The 23,113-nt window shown below is 47.4% G+C and overlaps 1 long non-coding RNA gene, 1 other non-coding gene and 1 pseudogene across 3 annotated transcripts; 2 read left to right on the top strand and 1 right to left on the bottom strand.

Moving 5' to 3' along the window:
• The first annotated feature begins 5,326 nt into the window (after positions 1-5,326).
• On the top strand, positions 5,327-13,660 carry LOC109761115 (heat shock cognate 70 kDa protein 2-like; annotated as a pseudogene).
• On the top strand, positions 10,113-10,197 carry LOC120970077 (small nucleolar RNA Z195/SNORD33/SNORD32 family). The gene has a single exon (XR_005764825.1). It is a non-coding gene; the product is annotated as a small nucleolar RNA Z195/SNORD33/SNORD32 family (small nucleolar RNA).
• A 68-nt stretch (positions 13,661-13,728) lies between the features above and the next one.
• LOC141026617 (uncharacterized) lies at positions 13,729-22,607 on the bottom strand. Of its 2 annotated transcripts, XR_012189012.1 has the most exons (3): positions 22,108-22,495; positions 14,617-14,959; positions 13,729-13,862 (listed from the first exon to the last, which is right to left on the bottom strand). It is a non-coding gene; the product is annotated as an uncharacterized lncRNA (long non-coding RNA). The 2 variants fall into 2 exon arrangements; XR_012189011.1 differs by lacking the exon at positions 13,729-13,862 and having other exon boundaries at positions 14,525-14,959; positions 22,108-22,607.
• Positions 22,608-23,113: the final 506 nt, after the last annotated feature.

The following is a 23,113-nucleotide window of genomic DNA, read 5'->3' as shown; positions in this document are numbered from 1 at the left end:
GGAGACATAGTAGTTCACAACCAAATCGAAGAGGAGACATAGCTCTATTGCGTAGAGCAAGGCCCCTTTCCCTTCTTCTTCTTCCTCTCTTCTTCCTCTTCCTCCTCCCTTTTTCTTATGAGGTGAGCCTCCTTAACCACCCTCTCCATGAATATCTGATTGTCCCTCTCTTCTTTTTCAGCTGCAATTGCCCAAAGCTTCATGGTTCTTTCTTCAAAATCCTGTTGACGCTTCTTCTGTGCCTCCTCAACTTTCCTCATCAACGCTTGCTCCCTAGCGCGCATCGCATTTGCCGCACTCTGTTTCCGCTTCCTCTCCTTCTCAAGCTCCTCTTCCTTCTTCTTCTTTAGCTTGGCTGCATCCTCCTCTCTAAGCTTCTTCGCAGCCTTCTCCCACCATCCGGCCATCTCATCTTCGCCATCCTCCTTCATCGTTGGTTTGTTGGGTTGGGAAGCCGCCATACCTACAATGAGTGGAACATAACGGTTAGTAAGGACAATAAGAACAAATGGAAGCACATATGAAAAAGAAGAACATATGAAAAAACAAGAACATATGATACATTATAGTTAGTGAGGAAAATACGGAAACGGTCCATCTAGGTATCCAAACATTCCTCTATAACGAACTTGCGCTTGTCCATCACCACGACCAAGTCCACCACCAAGGCCAAGACCATCACCAAGGCCGAGACCATCACCACGGCCATTACCACCACGTCGAGCTCTTCCACCACCACGGCCGAGACCACCACCACCACCTCTACCACCACCACGGCCTCTTGTAAGTCCAAGTTGCCGACCTCTTTGTTGCCTAGATCCTCTTTGGCTAACACTTGGTTGGCTAGGCACTTGTTGGCTACCACTTGGTTGCCTTGACACTTGTTGGCTACCACTAGGTTGGCTAACACTTGGTTGGCTAGGCACTTGTTGGCTACCACTTGGTTGCCTTGGCACTTGTTGGCTACCACTAGGTTGGCTACCACTTGGTTGGCTTGGCACTTGTTGGCTACCACTAGGTTGGCTACCACTAGGTTGGCTACCACTTGGTTGGCTCCCTTGTGTAGCTCCATGTTGGCTTGTGCTTGCATCATTTTTCTTGGACCTTTTCCTTGGTTTGGTACATTTTCTTTTGTTGTGGCCATGACCTTTGCACTCCCCACAACGGGAGCTCTCACAAGGCTCTTGGAATTGGTCGTTGCCCGCTTCGCGGCGCCCACCATGGCCCCATCCGTCCATGTCGCCTCTAAGACGCTTTGTCTTACGTCTACCCCGTTTAACAACCTTCAACTCCGGATCCGGCCATAGTTGAACTCCATGATACTCCGGCCATTGTGATTGGTCAAAGTATGGGTGAAAGCGGGGAGCCCATGTTTTCTTGACCGTCATGATTGAGAACTCCGACTCCCTCACGGTGCGTGGGTGATTGATGTCCACATTCCTAACGCGGCCGGCGGCATACAAATGTGAGCATGGGAGATGAAGCAACAATGGCCTCCCGCAAGTGCAATCACATTGTGTTAACGACACCTTGAAAGCCCGACCTCCATGTTGCCGGCCATCATTTGTGGTTCCTCCTGGCTCTTTCACTTCGTACTTCCACTCTTCATTGTCATATAATATAGCTTCTTCTGAGTCCGCCTTCCGTGATTGAAATAGCAACCATTCATCAACTTTGGGTGGGAACTTGTACTTGTACTTCCGTGGGTTCTCACCCGCTATCTGTGCATCGGTTTCCATCGAGTACTTTACAAAGTACGCATTCATCTTGTCAAATGTGTATTGAACTATTGCCGTCACGGGTAATCCACGTGCACCTTTGAGCACCCTATTGAAGCATTCGGCCATATTGCTTGTCATTTGACCGTATCTCCGGCCATCTTCATCAAAAGCACGTGCCCACTTGTTCCGGTATTGAATGTGCCTATTGAGAAACTCTTGACCCCCGGGATCAAGTTTTTTGTGTGCGAGCAATTTGTTGTACAAAGTGGCGAAGCGCTTATCGGAGAAAGCGAGACAACAATCTTGAAGATCATCGGCCAACTCCTTAAGGCCACATGCCCTATAGAAGTTCGAACAAAAGTGCCTCATGCACCAACGATGGTGCAACGGAGCATGCCCGGGAATGTCAATCTCCACGGCGTTAAGAATTCCTTGATTCCGATCCGATATGACACAAATTTCCCTTTGAGCGGGTAACACCTTCGTCCTCAAAAGATGCAGAAACCACTCCCAGTTGTCATTGTTTTCCACCTCAACCAAAGCAAATGCCAATGGCAACACCCGGTTATTGGCATCACTTGCTATCGTAACCAACAAGGTGCCCTTGTATTGTCCGGTCAAGAACGTGCCATCAATTGCGATGACTGGCCTACAATGTTCGAAAGCCCTCACACATTGTTCGAACGCCCAAAAAGCACGGCCAAATACTCTGACTTTCCTTCCTTCATGAACCGTTGTTTGGTGCCCATGAGGCTCGACCACATGAACCATGCCCGGGTTTGTCGCGGCCATGGCTAACAACAACCTAGGGATTCGGTTGTATGCTTCCTCCCATGTACCATACAACATCTTAAATGCGGCTTGCTTCGCCTTCCATGCCTTGCCGTATTTCACCTTGTAATGAAAGATGGCTTTCACAAGGTCAATGACATGTTGGACGCTCATTGTTGGAAGTGTGGATATTGAGTTGGAGAGCCTGTAAGCGATGAACTCGGACGTGAGTTGTTTGTGGTCTTCGGACACAATCTTGCCATCCACCCTTTTGCCTTGGCACATGTGAGTTGGCACACAACTCACTACATGCCAAGTAGGACCTCCTTTCCATGGTCTTGCACGCACAATCCACGGACAACCGCCACGGCGTCTTGCCACTCCTTGTTGGACCTCCTTTCCACGACCTCTACCACCACCACGGCCTCTTGTAAGTCCAAGTTGGACCTCCTTTTCATCTTCACATGCACATGCAACCGTGTAGCGCACATTGACGTCCGAGTGCACCACCTTGTGTGGACGATAATGCGTAATCGAGTAGTTGTCGAGCCACATCTTCAAATCCAACAAGCTGTCGAACTTAGAACCTTTAGCAATCCGGTTCTTGTCGTCTACCAAATCACGGTGAGAGCTTGGCCTAACCCCAAGAGGTACACATTGGCCACCATCTACCACGGCTTCATCCGCGAGACTAACATCCTTGAACAATGTAGTCCGATGATCCCGACCAAATACCTTCTCGAAAGCTTCCGCCTCCTTCACCGTGAACCCCTCCGCATCAACTTGTTCATCGGGACCATCGTCATCCGAGTCCGATGCATATGCACGGGAAAAAGGGATGGAATGGTCCATTGTCTCTTGCAAATGATATTTGTCGAGATCACCCACATTGTTGTCATGGAGATCAACTTCATTGTCATCGTCCGCATACTCATCATTGTCCTCTTGCAAAGATTCATCTTGGTTGTTTCTATAAGGGCTCAATGTTGGCCTCACTTCTTGGGTCAAAAGAGGTTCAACAATTTCATCTCGCTTCAAGGATGGGGGGCTACTAGCAACCAAAGGGGAGGGGTTCCGGTTCAAGTCCAAATGCAAACTTGACTCAACCTTCTTCGTTGCAAATAACTCAAGAGCCTTGTCTAGTGATTCGGCCACCGTCTCCTTGTATGCAACCCAACGTTGCTCCGAGTTTACACGCATTGTCTTCCAACGGACGTGCATTCCAAAACCAACATTATGCCTTCCCTCCAACTCAATGATATCACTAGGGTCCATCCAATTCAAATCTTTCCTAACTTGTTGCAAGAGCTCCGCATAGCTAGGACTACTATCAAACACCATGTCAAACTCATCCGGGTCCGGTTCTTTATTGCCTTTCAAAAAGGCGTCTTTGTCCCCATGATGAACAAACACACATGTTCTTCCCATCCCTATAAGCAATGAACACAAGGTAACATTGCTTCCATGAGTACTAATCCATGGATTAACACCGAATACAAACCCGAATATATATATGAAACAACAACCCTAACCCTAACCATAACCCTAACCCTAACCATAACCATAACCCTAACCATAACCCTAGCCCTAAACCTAACCCTAGCACCAACATAAGAACACCCATAAGAATAACCCTAGCATACTAACAAAGCCTAATCATAGAAATTGGCAAACAAACATCTCACATCTCCATGCAAATCTCTAGATCCAAACAAAACTAGGGTTTCCCCAAACTACCAACAAATGAGCAATGGGAGAACTTTACTTCGATCAAAACAAGGGGATCGGAGATTATTACCTTGAGGGAGGGTTTGACTTCGAAATCCACGGACAAATTCTTCAAATTTGCAAGATTTGGAAGAAGATTTGGGAGGGGGGGAGAGTGGGAGAGGGGGCAAAGCTCGGGGAGAGAGTGAGAGAGTGTGTGGTGGGGGGGGGGTGGGGGAGGGGGGCCCAGCCAAGTGGCTGGATAAGTCACAGTACAGCGCCTAGCGGCTAGGCGCTGCACATTACACGTGTAGCGCCTAGCGCCTAGGCGCTGCACATTACATGTGCGGCGCCTAGCTCGGAGGCGTTGCACTAATGGGTGCGGGCCCATGGGCTGCCACGGTGGACAGAGGTGCAACGCCCCGGAGCTAGGCGCTGCACCGTAGGGTGTGGCGCCCGTGTGGCGGGCGCTACACAAAAGGGTCAGGGGTGTGAAATAGTTTCGCACCCAGTTAATTCTGTGAATTTATTTCGTTTCCAGGTCAAAATTGTCAAATTTGCCGATGTGAGTGCCTGCGATTCCTTATCCATGAATCGATGTGACAAGCGCACTGGCGCACTGCGACGCTGCACGGTCACGACCGGTCGGCCAATGTTCCATTTTTTAATTCCAGTGATGCCAACGAGGTAGCGAACGAGAGGCCAGAGCCAATTAGGCAACGATCGATGGGTTTTTAATAGAAAACAGGCAACGATCGATGTAGGCTCGTGAACGTGCCTACTCGGGCCAGCTCTTTCGGCGTGTTAAACGGGCCGCCGTGCCAGCCCATGTAGCAAGGGGGGTGTGCCTGGGCCAGAGAGGCCAGCACGCGTGCTGGCCCGGCACGGCGCGATTACTTAGCGTGCCTGGACGGCCGTGCCGTGCCTGGCCCGTTTAACACAGGTCTGGCCGGGCCGGGCCGGGCCGGCCCATTTGGCCAGGTATGACCGCAGATGCCAATGTTGGAATCTTTTAGAGCCCCCTCCCGTACGCTATAAGTTCCACCGCCCGCCTCCCCAATCTCCCCGTCCTCTCCAAAACCCCCCAGAACCCTAGCGCCGCCGCCTCCACCACAGCAACTGCAGCAATGGCTGACAAGGGCGACGGTCCGGCCATCCGGATTGACCTCGGCACCACCTACTCCCGCGTCGGCGTGTGGCAGCACGGCTGTGACGCCCGGATAATTAGACTACAGTAATTCCCTGCTAATGATGCCACGTCACCTCTGTCACTGTAGTTAATCTCGGGTTAGTTCAAAACCGATTCAAATTCAAAATTTGAATTAAAATCAAACGGTAAGGATTTTCAAATATTAAAACTAAAATGTTGAGGTGTTGCCAAATAATGCATAGTTAATTATTGTGGAGAAACCACAATTTTATAAAAGGTTTAAATGCACTTAAATGATTAAAACAGTAGGTAAAACTATTAAATAAATGCCTTTGATATTTTATAAAATCATAAACTATTTTATTTTGAGGTAAAACTTTTTAGGGTGGTGGGTTGTTTTGAAACACTAATTTGGAGCTATTGTCATATTTTACTAAACTAAGAATAAAGTGTAAATAAAATAAAACAGAAAAGGAAAAAGAATAAAAAAACAGAAAACAAAATAAAGGAAAAAAAGCCCCCTTGCCAACCTGGCCAGACGGCCTAGCCGGCCAGCCCACTGGCCCAAGCCGCCGCCCCACTCACCTTATCCTCCCCGTCCCGAAACCCTAACCCCCGGTCAGCCCACTTCGCCTCTCCCTCTCCCCCCGATCCAGATCGGATCGGGGCATCGGGACCCGACTCCGCCCCCGCCGCTCGACGCCGTCGCCAGAGGCCGCCTCGCTGGACCACCTCCCCGCCGGATTGCCTCGTCTCCTCCTTGCCCCCTCCCGATCTGGGCGCCTTGCCACGGAGCCCCGGCGATGCCACTGCCCGAGGACGACGTCGCCCGCCTCCCCGACTGCCACCTCGTCGTTCCGCTTCTCCACCGACCACGCCGAGCCGCTGCCTCCCCGTCCGGCTCACTGTGAGCCCCGCGCCCTCCTCTTTCCTATGTGCTCCGGCCTCCCCTCCCCTAGCTCGTTCGCCACTGTCACCGGCGCTCGTCGCCGCGCTCGACCACAGTCGTCGCGCTCCCGCCCTTGGCCGCGTGCCTTGCCGCGCCGAGACGTGCAGCCCTGCGTCCCGGGCGCCTCCCCTGGCCTCGCGCCCCGCTTGCCCGTGCTGCCGCGTCGGGGCTGCGCCTTCCGTCGCCCCCTTGCCGCTCCTGGCCTTGCCCCGTCGCGAGCTGCAACAGCTGCTGCTGTGCCGCGGCGCTACCGCCACCACCACTCCGGCCTCCTACCCGCGTCCCGCTCCGGCCGGCGCCCCATGGCCCCGTGCCTCAGCGCGCCTCATCTCCGCCCTCTCCTCCTCCCATGGCCGCGCCACCGCGCTCGCCCGCGCGCCAATGGCCGCACCGGCACCACCCCTCGCCTCCGCCCGCCGTGTCCCTGGCTGGCCGCGCCGGCGTGCCCCGCTGTTGGTGCCCTGGCGGCCTCGTCCCGCCCTGCAGGCGAGTGCTCGCTTCGGTGCGCCCGCACCCGCTGGACCAAACCCGCATAGGCCTCTGGGCCACTGCCAGATGGGCCCACGCCCTTAGAACGTTTAAAAAAAGGAATTAATAATAATAATAATAAATAAATAAAATATTAATTAATTAAAGAATTAATTAAATTAATTAATCATAATTAGATTAATCTAATCACTAATTAACCTATTTAACTGTTAGTTAATTAATCAGTCAATGACATGCGGGACTCTCACGTCAGTTTGACCCAGTCAACGCCCTGTTGACTGCTGACGTCATGATGATATCAGCACACACTATTATGGATAATGTTGAATTAAAATAATTAATTAAATTCTAAAAATGATTAAATCTTTTAAATTTAATATAAAATAAACCGTAGCTCGGATGAAAAAACTTTGTACATGAAAGTTGCTCAGAACGACGAGACGAATCCGAATACGCAGCCCGTTCGTTCACCACACGTCTCTAGCATAGTGAACCTGCAACATTTCACCTCCGGTCCAACTGTCCGAAAACGCTAAACACTGGGAATACTTTCCCGGATGTTTCCCCCCTTTCGCCGGTATCACCTACTATCGCGTTTGGGCACACCTAGCATCACGCTTTGTCATGTCATGCATCGTTATGCCTCTGTTTGCATTGTATTCATTGTTTCTCCCCCCTCTTCTCTCGTTAGACACCGAGACCGACGCCGCTGCTACCCAGTACGACTACGGTGTTGACGACCCCTCCTTGCCAGAGAAACCAGGCAAGCCCCCCTTGATCACCAGATATCGCCTATTCTTCTCTATACTGCTTGCATTAGAGTAGTGTAGCATGTTACTGATTTCGGTTAATCCTATTCTGTTGCATAGCCTGTCATTGTTGCTACAGTTGTTACCCTTACCTGCTATCCTACTGCTTAGTATAGGATGCTAGTGTTCCATCAGTGGCCCTACACTCTTGTCCGTCTGCCATGCTATACTACTGGGCCGTGATCACTTCGGGAGGTGATCACGGGTTTATACTATATACTTTTTATACATGACACATGTGGTGACTAAAGTCGGGTCAGCTCGTTGAGTACCCGCAAGTGATTCTGATGAGGGGGCTGAAAGGACAGGTGGCTCCATCCCGGTAGAGGTTGGCCTGGGTTCCTGACGGCCCCCGACTGTTACTTTGTGGCGGAGCGACAGGGCAGTTTGAGACCACCTAGGAGAGAGGTGGGCCTGGCCCTGGTCGGCGTTCGCGGATACTTAACACGCTTAACGAGTTCTTGGTATTTGATCTGAGTCTGGCTATTTGGTCTATACGCACTAACCAACTACGCGGGAACAGTTATGGGCACTCGACGTCGTGGTATCAGCCGAAGCCTTCGTGACGTCAGCGATTGAGCGGCGCGCGCCGGATTGGACTGGAACACCAGCTAGGCTAGGTCTGCTTCCGGCCGCGTTCGCAACATGCAGGTGCGCAATGGGCGATGGGCCCAGACCCCTGCGCCATAGGATTTAGACCGGCGTGCTGACCTCTCTGTTGTGCCTAGGTGGGGCGGCGACGTGTTGATCTTCCGCGGCCGGGCATGACCTAGAAAAGTGTGTCCGGCCAAATGGGATCGAGCGTGTTGGGTTATGTGGTGCACCCCTGCAGGGAAGTTTATCTATTCGAATAGCCGTGTCGCTCGGTAAAAGGACGACCCGGAGTTGTACCTTGACCTTAGGACAACTAGAACTGGATACTTAATAAAACACACCCTTCCAAGTGCCAGATATAACCCGGTGATCGCTCTCTAACAGGGCGACGAGGAGGGGATCGCCGGGTAGGATTATGCTATGCGATGCTACTTGGTGAACTTACCATCTACTCTCTTCTACATGCTGCAAGATGGAGGTGGGCAGAAGCGTAGTCTTCGGCAGGATTAGCTATCCCCCTCTTATTCTGGCATTCTGCAGTTCAGTCCACCGATATGGCCCTTTACACATATACCCATGCATATGTAGTGTAGCTCCTTGCTTGCGAGTACTTTGGATGAGTACTCACGGTTGCTTTTCTCCCTCTTTTCCCCCTTTCCCTTCTACCTGGTTGTCGCAACCAGATGCCGGAGCCTAGGAGCCAGACGCCACCGTCGACGACGACTCCTACTACACCGGAGGTGCCTACTACTACGTGCAGCCCGCTGACGACGGCCAGGAGTAGTTAGGAGGATCTCAGGCAGGAGGCCTGCGCCTCTTTCGATCTGTATCCCAGTTTATGCTAGCCATCTTATGGCAACTTGTTTAACTTATGTCTGTACTCGGATATTGTTGCTTCCGCTGACTCGTCTATGATCGAGCACTTGTATTCGAGCCTCGAGGCCCCTGGCTTGTATTATGATGCTTATATGACTTATTTATGTTGTAGAGTTGTGTTGTGATATCTTCCCGTGAGTCACTGATCTTGATCGTACACGTTTGCGTGCATGATTAGTGTACGGTCAAATCTGGGACGTCACAACGGCCAAATTGAGATCATTGCAAACGACCAGGGCAACCGCACCACGCCGTCCTACGTCGCCTTCACCGACTACGAGATACTCAGCGGCGATGCCGCCAAGAACCAGGTCGCCATGAACCCTGTCAACACAGTTTTTGGTGAGCAACCCACCCTCTACCACTACCTTTGTAATTGCTGTCGTTCCTGTGCGTTAGATCTGTCGGTTGTGGCTCTGGTGCTTGTGTGGATCTATTTTAGTTCTAGTACCTGTTTAGATCCGAGGCTACAGATTTTGAATGGATTGGTAGTGGTTATTGCTTCAGTAGTGTAGCCTTTCGATTCTATCCTGATGTGAGATAGTTGTTGCTCGTGCTTCGGTTCGTTTTATCTGTTGATTATTAATTAGTCAAAGCGCCACGTTTTAGTACATGTGGCTGGATGATTAGTTTAATTGTTTGGTCTGACTAGTATCTTCCTGCCATAGATCTATTATAAAAGATAGTGTGCGTGTGCAATGTTCGTATATACCAATCAGTTATCTGTTGCCATTGTATTGCTTGCTCATGGTCATCCCATCTCTCGTGTTAAATACTCCTTCCAGCCGAAAATACTTGTCATCAAAATAGACGAAAAGAAATGTATCTAGAATTAAAATACATCAAGATACATACCCTTTTATTTATTTTGATGACAAGTATTTCCGGACGGAGAGAGTAGTTCCTTGCTGACAAAGCAGTTTTAGGAAAAAACTGTTTACATAACATATACTCCCTCCGTTCCATATAAGCCTTTCTAGCAAATTGTTTTACCTTGCTAAAAAGGCTTATAATGTGGAACGGAGGAAGTATCTCCTTTAATTAAAGGGAGAAGTGATGATGCGTTATCAATAGACATCTCTGAATCTAAGATGATGAACAATGTCATCATGCAACACCATCTGATCTTACTACGTGCTTGGAGTAACCTATGGTAGTATTGTAATCTGCTTTATGTTTTCATCTATAACTTTGTAGTATTTTATTGGTATTACATTCTGCTATACACAGTACTCGAGTTTAGTTTTCTGTTCCAAGTATAAGTCGATGTGTGTTGCTGACTACTAGTATATCTTTTCTGCCCATTAATTACTGTTTTGTACTTTATTGCTTCCGCTGGTGTTTGTCCTGGCATAACCATTTGTCAAGTTGGTTTCTTTATACAAGCCTTGGTCCATATAAATTAATACAAACATAATTGTTCATGTATATGTACTTCAAAGTTTCTGATTTTCCATATAATTTACACCATTGTTCATATTTTTGTACTTCAAAGTACTGACATACCATTTGCTCTGCAGATGCTTAGCGTCTTATTGGCAGGAGATTCAGTGATGGTTCAGTCCTGATGGACATGACGTTGTGGCCCTTCAAGGTCATTGCTGGACCTGGTGATAAGCCTAAGATAGCTGTTCAGTACATGAGCGAGGAGAAGGAGTTTTCTGCTGAAGATATCTCCTCCATTGTCCTCATCAAGATGCGTGACATTGCGGAAGCCTTCCTTGGCAGGACAATCAGGAATGCTGTTGTCAGTGTCCCTGCCTACTTCAACGACTCTCAGAGACAGGCCACCAAGGAAGCTGGAGGTTTGGCTGGTCTGAATGTTATGCGCATCATCAACGAGCCAACTGCTGCTGCTATTGCATATGGTCTTGACAAGAAGGTCATCAGCGTTGGTGAGAAGAATGTTCTCATCTTTGACCTTGGAGGTGGCACCTTTGATGTCTCCCTTATCACCCTTGAGGACCTCATCTTTAAGGTCAAGTCCACTGCTGGTGATACTCACCTTGGTGGCGAGGACTTCGACAACAGGATGGTTGATCACTTTGTTGAAGAATTCAAGAGGAAGAACAAGAAGGATATAAGTGGTAACCCCAGGGCTCTCCGTAGGCTAAGGACAGCTTGTGAGCGGGCAAAGAGGACCCTCTCCTCAACTGCACAGACCACCGTTGAGATTGATTCATTGTGTGAGGGCATTAACTTCTACACCACCATCACCCGTGCCAGGTTTGAGGAGTTGAACATTGACCTCTTCAGGAAGTGCTTGGTACTTGTGGAGAAGTGTCTGAGGGATGCTAAGGTGGACAAGAGCACTGTACATGATGTTGTCCTTGTTGGTGGCTCGACAAGGATCCCAAAGGTTCAACAGTTGCTTCAGGATTTCTTCAATGGCAAGGAGCTGTGCAAGAACATCAACCCTGATGAAGCTGTTGCCTATGGTGCAACTGTCCAGGCTGCCATCTTGAGTGGCGAGGGCAATGAGAAGGTCCAGGACCTCTTGCTACTGGATGTCGCACCTTTTTCTCTCGGTATGCAGACTGACGAAGGTGTCATGACAGTGTTAATTCCGAGAAACGCTACCATCCCGGCAAAGAAGGAGCAGGTCTTTTTCACCAACAAAGGCCAGACCAATGACATCATCAAGGTGTATGAGGGTGAGGGCACCAGGGCCGACAACCTGTTGGTAAAGTGTGAGTTCTCTGGCATCCCTCCTGCTCCCAAGGGTGAGTACAAGATCACAGCCTGCTTTGACATTGATGCCAATGGCATCCTGATTCTCAATGTCTCATTTGAGGAAACGACCACTGGGGAGAAGAGTCAGTTCACAATGAATAAGACTATTGAGGACAGGCTGATTTTCAAGGACAGGCCGTTCTTCCTGCAAGCACTTGAGCTCTTGATTTTCAACTTGCGCAACACCATCAAGGACGACAAGTTTGCCTCCAAGCTGTCTGCGGATGAGAAGAAGGTGGCCGAGGACGCCATCGACCAGGCCGTCCATTGGCTGGACAACAACAAGCAAGCTACGGATGATGAGTACAGGAAGAAGAAGGATGAGCTGGAAATTGTGAGCTGCCCCATCATCATTAAGTGTATGTTCGATTGAGCGCACACTACGCGTGCTTCTAGTAGTTACCTTGATCCCTGTTCCAAGTTCTGAACGATTATGAGAATACTTTATGTGCTTTGCTATTTGCTGCTGCTTGTATATATTCCGTTGTGTTAATTACATCCAAGTACCTGCTGTTGTCCACCATGAGCTCTGATTTCGGGGCTGGTTGTCTGCTCAAAACTTGGTTGACTTCATACATGCAAAACGTACTACTTCCTCCGTCTCAAAATAAGTGTCTCAAATTTATTAAAAAGTGGATGTATCTAGACATAAAATTAAAAAGTGGATGTATCTAGACTTGTTTATGTTTAAATACATCCAATTTTGGACAAAGTTAAGACTTATTTTATGACGGAGGAAGTATTATATTTCTCAAGACTGTATGTTAGGAAACGTGCACGATTTCTGTACGATACTCTCTTCACCTGGTGCTAGTCACGGTAGTTGCTTCGCCCATAGTCCGGCCCAAACCGCAGTACTAGCGAACTCAGTCAAAGCCTGTCAACGACTCCACCTATTCCCTCCACTCCCTTTCACGTCTGCATCTTCCTGGTCGTTAGGAAATGGTAGAAACCTACTTGATTTGAACTGATAAGCTTCGGCATGGACGATCCGACCAGCCTCCTTCCTGTTAAGAAGTAAGCCTTCAATCGTTTCGTCTTATTCCTCTTTTTGCTTTTTTGGATTTTGGCTTGCTTTCTTTCTTTCATCTTTTGGCTTATTTCTTTCTTCGTGTTTACAGTGTTAAGCCGGCAACTCGCCTTAGGCCAAAGCTCCAAACAGGCCGTGGCAAGCCGTCACGCCCTTCTCCAGCTGTGGGACCGGTAACGCCTTCTAGCGTTCACGTGATCCTCCATACGGAGACTTTGGTGATCTCCGACGACCCCGCTCCAGGCAGTGGTTCTGCTGCTTCTGACGCGGCCAACAATCCAACGGCTGATCCTACGGGAAATGATGTCGTAGAATTTCATGAAGACGGAGCCGCATATGATTGATAACTTCTTCTTCTTCTTCTTCTCCTTCTCCTCCTCCTCCTTCTTCTTCTCCTTCTTCTCCTTCTTCTTCTTCTTCTTCTTCTCACCGGCAAGTCTCTTTTCTCCTTCTCCTTCTCCTCCTCCTCCTCCTCCTCCTCCTCCTCCTTCTTCTCCTTCAATGCTCCTTTGTACTTTCTCAACATATGATTGATAACTTCTTTTTGTATTTGCACAGTGCCCCTAAAGCTTGGTGATGAAGGCAGCACTGATCCGTGCCTGGCGCGTGTTCTTAAGGCTGGGGAGTATCTGCATAGCCTCCACGAGTCTGGGAAAGCATGTTTTCACAAGCTGTTTCCTGGGAGCGTGGAGGTTGTTGAAGACTTCGCCGAGCTGCCAGGAATCCTCGAAGGCATGGCGGAGAAATATGAAGATCGTCTGCGATCAGCGGCGAGGGGAGGCGCTAAGACGACATGTCACGGCCCGAGACCGGGCCTGGGAGAATGACAGCCGCCGCGCGCCTATAGACCCGAAAGCCTATACACGCGCAAGGCGTGGAAAGCAAGATAAACCAGCACGTTGGATCTCAAGATGCTCATTTAAATTAATATTACATGTTTATTACATTTACATGAATAAAAAGATTTTTTATTGTCTTCCCACCCAACTGGTTCAGCCTACTCTTCGAATAACGACGTCTTTTGCTGCGAACTCTGATAAAAACAAAGGGAAGCAAGGGTGAGTACGATAAATCATACTCAGCAAACTATTCAAACACTTTCATATACTTTGTAAAATATACTAGGTTTTACAAATACAAATAAGTAATCATGGTTAGATAATTAAGCAGTTTAAAACCCATGGTGCCACACTTGAAAGTGAGTTTCCCTACCCAGGAATCACAGGAGTGAATTAAGCAGTTTAAAACCCATGGTGCCACACTTGAAAGTGAGTTTCCCTACCCGGGAATCACAGGAGTGAAATTCCACACTTTTACGCTCTTAAGAGGGGTACTCCGACGTCGACAGCCTCGACCAGAACCACACAGGCTCCAGAACGAGCATAGCTCTTGCACCCGCTAAGACACCGGACACCCTGACCTACTCATGGCGATCACTCATACGGATCCATCACCGACACTTTCCATTCAAGGGCCGCCCCTTGCGGAGAACTCAGACAGTCCCATACCTGAACTGTGACCGGTACAATACGATCACCTTCGTAGCACCAAGTTTTCTTTATAAAAACATTGAGTTCATTTTCATGTCGAATATACGTGCTAAGCCCGGCTCGTATTGGTGGCTCCTACGGATCCATCACCGCATACCGACACCAGCGCATTAGCCCCATATATCCACACATAAGCTCGTACCAATACGGTATCATGCAAATTCACATCAAAGCATATAATACAAAGTATATGAAAGTGTTTGAATGGTTTGTTGAGTACGACTTGTTTATACTCACCCCTTGCTCCCTTTGTTTTCACCAGAGTGCGCAGCGGAAGACGTCGTTAAGCCAAGAGTAGGCTGGATCAGTTGGGTGGGAAACGACTAGAGAATCTTTTTATTCTTGTATAAATATAATTAATCCTGTAAATTGAATAAAGGAGCATCTTGAGATCCACTGTGCTGGTTTATCCAGCTTTTCCACACCTTGCGCGTGTATAGACTTTGGGGTCTATAGGCACGTGGCGGCTGTCATTCTACCGGGCCAGGTCTCGGGGCGTGACAGTTTAAGGTTCTCTATCGTCTTCCCACCCAACTGGTCCAGCCTACTCCTCGGATAACGACGTCTTCCGCTGCGAACTCTGATAAAAACAAAGGGGAGCAAGGGTGAGTACAAACAAATCGTACTCAGCAAACTATTCATACACTTTCATATAAATTGTAAAATACACTAAGTTTTGAAAATACAAACAGAGCATTGTTGTTAAGTAATTAAGCATATTAAAACACATGGTGCCACACATGAAAGTGACTTTCTCAACCTGGAAATCACATGGGTGAATATTCACACTTTTACGCTCTTAAGAGGGGTACTCCGATACCGACAGCCTCGACCAGAACCACACAGGTTCCAGAACAAGCAGAGACCTTTGACCCGCTAAGACACCGGACACCCTGACCTACTCACGTCGATCGCTCCTACGAATCCATCACCGACATTTTCCATTCAAGGGCCGCCCCTCGCGAAGAACTCAGACAGTCCCATACCTGAACTGTAACCGGTACAATACGATCACCTTCGTAGACCAAGTTTTCTTGAGTTCATTTCCATGTCGAATGTACGTGCTAAGCCCGGCTCGTACCGGTGGCTCCTACGGATCCATCACTGTGTACCGACACCAGCGCATTAGCCCCAATATATCGACATCAATCTTGTACCATCTCGGTATCATGTAAATTATCAACAAAGCATATATCACAAAATATACAAAAGATGCAAGAAGAGCTTGCCTCAATAATCTACGCTGTAGATACCAAACAACACTGGCTCCAGATACCCGGTTTGGCGTACAAGCTCAAACACCAGTACACCAAAAGAATACCACCATCGCACGCAGTGGCGGAGCTAGGAAATTATGAAAGGGTGTGTCGGGACTGCAGTGTATGCTATGCAGGCCGCCCTGTTGAGATTCAGAGAAAGGGGTGTAGCGTTTCCGACAATACCGTTTCAGATAAGGAACGGCCACGATGGCTCTCATGGGTGGATCACCACCGTTGGATCGCAGTCACTAAACTGGCCAGCCTATAAACAGCCGGGTTGTGGCTGGAGAGAATCATTATCGATTTCCCAACTTGCCTTGCGAGCTACGGCTTGAACAAGAACCCTACATTTACTTCCAAAGTAATACATCTGAGATCTCGCTTCTCTCCCGATAATCTCCTCAAATTAGCTATAGAAATCTGTTACTCCCTCTCGGGTCCTGACAAATTGGTATACAGAGCCATCGTTCCTTGGAGCAATTTTTTCCCCTCTCAGATCCGGGATTCCCACCCTTCCCTCCCTTCTTCGGCGACCGGCGACAAGGCGTGACGGCGGGGATGTGGTAGTTGGCGACGGTGTGGTGGCGCTGGCGGCGGTGCTTATTCGGGCACAGATTGGTAGAGCAGAGGCGGTTGTTCGAGCAAATTGCTTGATCTGTAAAATTCCACGCTCTAGCACCGATCCGTGTGCCAAGGAGGCATGGAGCGCGGCGGCGGCAGGATCGAGAGTAGGGAACGGGTTGCTGGCAGTCCAGTAGTAAAATTCCTTATTCCTACTTCAGATCAAGGAGATGGGACGCGGTAAAGGAATTGATGAAGCAGATCTGCTCGAGGTGCTCTCACTGCGCGACGATTTTGGAGTTCTGCAAAAAGAGAGTGCTCAGGTACAGTCACAAGTGTCGAAACTACAGACAGACGTGCAGGCTATTGGATCCAAGCAAGGGGAAATTTCAGCTACTGTAGGAGAGGCTGAAAAAGTGGTCATAGATCTGGGTAAGCAGCTGTCGGTGATCAGCAGTGTTCTCCAAACACTGGTCAAAACAACTCAGCAGGCTCAACATTCAGACCACCCTTCTAGCTCGATGGAAGTGCCCAAATCTCCTACACTGAACCAAGATCAAACACAGGAACAAGAGGCTCGACTTGAGCAACTAAGGAAACAATTGGCTGCTGAGAGAGAGAAATCCAAGCAAATGGAAGATACTCAACTTCAGAATCTTCCTCCTATTCGCACAAACCAAGCTAATGGACCACCTGGTTTTGTCCAGCAGAGCAGACAGGAAGCACACCACTCTGGTAGTACTCCACTGACAGCTAGGCACAATGCCCAGACACCTGCATTCAATCATTTCTATCAGAACAACAGAGACAGACAGATGTGGCAGGGGTATCACAGAACTTATGAATTAGATATGCAAGCTCAATTCATGAAAGCACTGACTAAAGGGCCCAAATTGGAATTCCCTAGATTCTCTGGTGAAGATCCAATGGGATGGATCAGGCAGTGTAACAAGTATTTTCAGATGTCTGCTGCACCTGAAGAATATAAGGTCTCCCTTGCTCAAATGTACATCATTGGAGAAGCTGACACATGGCTTAGGAGATCTGGACTGCTGAAGAAGCAGTTGTCTTGGACTCAGTTTGGGAAGGAAGTCATTAAAAGATTTGCAGAACATGGATCCTATGACTTAACTGAGAAATTTAACTCACTTAAACAAGGAAACAACACTGTCTCGGAATACACCAAGAGCTTTGAAGATCTGATGGCAGATGTGTTAGAAGAAACACCTGAACTTGGAGAGCAGTGGTTTGTGAGATGCTTTGTCAATGGTTTGAGAGAGGGAATTAAATTCCAAATCAGACCACTCAGACCACAGTCACTAACAGATGCCTACTGTTTAGCCAAAGAGGTTGAACCAAATCATCCACCAGCAAGCACAGTACAAAAGAAGCAACAGAGTTCTTTTGAAAACTTCTATCAGAAGAACAATAACAACTTCCAGAACAAGAGCAGTACCACAACAGCTACTCCACAACGAAGTGGGCAAATCAAACAGCCTGAAAGTACCAATAACAACCCTCAGCGAATTAGAAAGGTGGGTGAATGTTGGAGATATGGAGACAAGTGGATGCATGGTCACAAATGCAAGCTCATTCCTAATATTCATCTGTTGCAACAAGAAATGGGAGAACAACAGGAAGATATAGAAGATAATCCTCCTCAAGAGCAAGAGGAAATTCAAGAGGCAGGAGATCAAGCCATGTTTATCACTGCTCATGCTATGGGACAACAGCTAGCCGTTCCTACACCAACTGTTATAATCCATATCAATGGTAAACGAGCTGTAGCCTTGTTGGATTCTGGGAGTTCATCATCCTTTATGAATCAGGAATTTGCTGTGAAGGCAAACTGCCATCTGCTGCCAGTAAAACCTAGAGCAATAGCAGTAGCAGGAGGAGGGAAATTAATATCAAATGCTGTCATCCCAAACTGTAAATTTCAGTTAGCAAAAACAACACTACAACACAGTTTCAGAACCTTGCCTCTACCTAGTCATGATGTCATACTAGGTTATGATTGGTTCACTATGATGAGTCCTGTTTCTTTCAACATACCTGATAACACCTTCAGTTTCACTATGAAGGGAAAGCAAACAGTGACTGCTGCTATATTCAACACTCCTGAGAAAGTAAAGGAAATCCCAGCAGAGGAAGTGAGTAAACTGTTGGATAAAGGAGCAGAAGGTTTCTCACTACAGATGCATAATATTGTAATGGAAGCACCTGCTGGTTTTCAAACCCCTCCCCAATTACAGAAGTTACTCATGGAATATGCAGACCTATTTGAGGAACCACATACCCTTCCACCTCATAGAGAGTGTGATCACACAATACCCTTACAACCTGGAGTGGAGCCCCCTCATTCTAGACCATATAGGGTACCACATCATCAAAAACAGGAAATGGAAGATCAAATCAAGAAAATGTTGGCTGCTCATTTCATTAGACACAGCCAGAGTCCATATGCAGCTCCTGTCATATTAGTGAAGAAAAAGGATAATTCTATGAGGTTATGCACTGATTTCAGGAAACTCAACTCCGTCACTGTGAAAAACAAATTCCCCATACCAGTAATAGAAGATTTACTGGATGAATTGCATGGAGCTCAGTATTTTTCTAAGTTGGATTTGAGAGCAGGATGCCACCAAATTAGGATGCACCCTGATGATATACATAAAACGGCTTTCAGAACTTTTTTGGGGCATTTTGAATACCTGGTGACGCCCTTTGGCCTGTCTAATGCACCAGGCACCTTCCAATCATTAATGAACAGCATTTTTGGGCCCTATTTGAGAAAGTTTGTACTAGTTTTCTTTGATGACATACTCATTTACAGTAAAACTCTCAAAGAGCACATGGAACACATTGAGCTAGTGCTTAAACTACTAAAGGAAAACCAGCTATGTGCTAAACTATCCAAGTGTGTATTTGCAGTCCAACAAGTGGAATACCTAGGACATGTGATATCTGCACTCTGCAGCAGGAGTGGCAACTGACCCACAGAAAATCAAAGCAATTGTTGAGTGGCCCATCCCTGAAAATGTCACAAAGTTGAGAAGTTTTCTGGGATTAGCAGGTTACTATAGGAGATTTATTAAAGGGTATGGTACCATCTGCAGACCTCTACATGATCTGCTGAAAAAGGGTCAGTTTGCTTGGAAAACTGAACATGACAGAGCATTTGCTCAACTCCAACAAGCCCTCATCACAGCCCCTGTCCTAGCACTGCCTGATTTCTCTAAACCATTCATACTGGAAACTGATGCTTCTTGCAAAGGGATAGAAGAAGTACTGATGCAACAAGGTAGACCTATAGCTTACTACAGCTCTTCCTTATGCCCTAGAAATGCTGCTCTATCAACTTATGAGAAAGAAGCTCTGGCTATCCTAGAAGCCCTTAAGAAATGGAGGCATTATCTCATAGGAAATGAACTGATCATTAAAACTGATCAACAATCTCTAAAATTTATCACTGATCAGAAAATCACTAAAGGAGTCCAACACAAATTAATGATGAAGCTATTGGAGTTTAATTTCAAGATCCAGTACACAAAGGGTATACAGAACAAGGTAGTTGATGCTCTCTCTAGATTACTTCCTTCTTGCATGGCTATATCTGTTGCTACTCCTGTGTGGGCACAAGAACTAGTGGACAGTTATCCCAAAGATCCAGCCACAAAAGCTCTCTTGGAACAACTACTGCTAAAGCACAGTAATACCATGTCTGAGTACAGCTTAACAGCTGGCATTATCAGATATAAAGGAAGAATTATGGTAGCAGATGTGGCTGATTTGAGAACCAGACTTATTACTGCTTTACATAGCTCTCCAGTGGGGGGACACTCAGGGACAAGAGCTACATATCAGAGAGTTAAAAGCATATTTTATTGGCCTGGTTTGAAAGCACATGTGGAAAACTTCATTGCTGCATGTCCTATCTGTCAGAGAGCCAAGCATGAAAATTGTCTGCAACCTGGCTTGTTGGAACCCCTACCTATGGCTGACATGGCTTGGCAGCATATCTCTATGGATTTCATAGAAGGTTTACCTAATTCTCAAGGCAAGGAAGTTATATTAGTGGTGGTGGACAGGTTCACTAGATATGCTCATTTCATTCCATTGTCACACCCCTACACTGTGCTAAGTGTGGCTCAAGCATTTGTAGATAATATCATCAGATTGCATGGACCACCTCAGCTTATAATCTCAGACAGAGATATAATTTTTACCACAAGCTATGGAAAGATATCTTTGCTGCTCTCAATAGTGAACTGAGATACAGTACTGCATACCGTCCTCAAACAGATGGCCAAACAGAGAGAGTTAATCAGTGTCTGGAAACTTATCTCAGGTGCATGACTACTGATCAACCAAAAAAATGGTCCTCTTGGCTTTCCCTAGCTGAATTCTGGTACAATACAACTTATCATACTGCTCTGAAGATGTCTCCTTTTCAAGCTCTGTATGGTTTTGCCCCACCACTGATCTCTGAACTTGCTATACCTGGCCCTGAAGATGAGGATGCACAGTCCTTCCTAGCAGATAAACAAAACATGTTGGAACATTTAAAAGCAAACTTGCAGCAAGCTCAGAACAGGATGAAAAAGTATGCAGATATGAAGAGAAGTGAAAGGTGTTTGAGGTGGGAGATATGGTGTATCTCAAGATGGCTCCTTACAGACTTGCTGCATTTGGATTTCGTGGGGCTTTGAACCTCCAAAACAAGTTTTATGGCCCATTCATGATCACCCAGAAAGTGGGCAAAGTGGCTTATAAGTTACAGTTTCCTGAACATGTGAAAATACATCCTGTGTTTCATGTTAGTCAGTTAAAGAAGCACATTGGTCCAAAGGCCATTCCTAGCCCTAATCTACCAATGGTCACAGAGGATGGCACTGTCAGGACGGGTCCTGCAACAGTCCTTCAGGTCAGACAAATTCCTCGGCACAATCTGCTGGTGGTCCAATGGTATATTCAATGGGAAAATTTACCACCTGAAGATGCAACTTGGGAGGATGCCGATTTCATAAAGTACACATTCCCGGACTTCTTTCGGACAACTACACAAGGATGGAGAGAACAAGAACAAGCGCCATGAGGACATGTCGTTTCTCAAGAAGGGGGTAATGTCAGGACTGCAGTGTATGCTATGCAAGCCGCCCTGTTGAGATTCAGAGAAAGGGGTGTAGCGTTTCCGACGTTTCAGATAAGGAACGGCCACGATGGCTCTCATGGGTGGATCACCACCGTTGAATCGCAGTCACTAAACTGGCCAGCCTATAAACAGCCGGGTTGTGGCTGGAGAGAATCATTATCGATTTCCCAACTTGCCTTGCGAGCTACGGCTTGAACAAGAACCCTACATTTACTTCCAAAGTAATACATCTGAGATCTCGCTTCTCTCCCGATAATCTCCTCAAATTAGCTATAGAAATCTGTTACTCCCTCTCGGGTCCTGACAGGTGTCCCACTGGCGATTTTTTTTGACAACACATGTAATCCACAATTGTATGGAAAGAACTACTCACTCCGATCCATCAAAAGTGGCCGACACTTTTTATGGATCGGAGGGGGTATATAAATAAGTTGAAGTCTGACAATATTATAGCTCACCAAATATGTTTAAATATAACAAAAGTAGCCATACAAATAGTTTGATAATATTAAATAGTCTTGACTAGGCTCATGGAGGAAAATACTCTTTCAACCGTCGCCGTAGAAACCGGTAGGATCAATACCAACTTGAGAAGTAAGTAAACCAAGTCATAAAGAACATGTTTCTTTGTTTCAACATGTTTCTTTGTTGACAGGAAAAATAGAAAAATAGCTAACAGGCTAAAATCAAAACAGAAACACTACTGCAGTATACGGTCCATGGCAATATGAAACAGGGAAAGTGGGGAACTACCTCGATGCGCCGATGCCTAGCTAGGTTTGGCCGTTGGCCGGCCGACGGCGGCCCGGCGTGCTGCTGCTGGCCTGCTGCTGTCGACCTGTCGAATCGCTGCTCGCCCGCAGCCTGCCCGTGTGATGTCGCCGATGCAGGTTGTCCTTGCCCAGTTGACCTGCCCGTGCTCGACGCCGCAAGCCGGCCGAAGTCTCAGCGCCGCCGCGCGGGCTCGCCTGATTTGCCTGCACACATGGTCTCCCGCCGGCAGCCTATGTGTTGAAGCGTGGGGATTTAGGGATTTCACGAATCTGGAGAAGCTGAGCTGTCGTCTGTGCACGAGCAACCCAGGCAGGATGCCAAGCGAAAACAGACGTTGATGCCCTCCGATCGGGAGCAATTTTGGCTCTATGGGCTGTAAGCTTGTAAATGGGCCGCGTCCTCTGTCCTTCTCCCTACGTTTTTTTTCTTGTAGATGGATTTTTCATTTTTAACTATAATGGGACAACAACTAATTAATAGTAGCTAATTTTTTCACACAGGTCTGTGTGTGCCAGGGCACACCCGGCACACCCCCTGGCTACGCAACTGATTCGCACGCTATGGATCAGCAGCACCTTCTACTCTGATATCTCGCCAGCCTTGCTCTCACTCTCTGTATTTTTACAGCACCTCCTTCTCTATCATTCTCTCGAATGGACCGACTGGTAGACGTTGTGATGGTATGCCTCACAAGTAGAAGTGCTACTCTCTCCGTTTCAAATTACTTGACTCTCACTTGTCTAGATATGAATGTATCTATACTTGTTTAGTGTCTAGATATATCTATATCTAAATAAATGAAAATCAAATAATTTGAAACAGAGTAGCTATTTATAAGAGTCGGTCGGGGGAGAACTAGCTAAATATCTTGCCGCTCTGCCGCGCGACCCTTGGCTGCTAAGGAAAATCTGCGGACATCCCTTGCTGTCCTGGACGCCATGCAACCAAACCACGTTGAGAGAACAAGGCTGAGTCAGCCACTAGG

The sequence above is a fragment of the Aegilops tauschii genome, chromosome 7 (genome assembly GCF_002575655.3).
Source record: "Aegilops tauschii subsp. strangulata cultivar AL8/78 chromosome 7, Aet v6.0, whole genome shotgun sequence".
Lineage (NCBI taxonomy): Eukaryota > Viridiplantae > Streptophyta > Magnoliopsida > Poales > Poaceae > Aegilops > Aegilops tauschii.
Note: the sequence above shows the minus strand (reverse complement) of the source record. Positions and strands in the feature narration are given on the sequence as shown.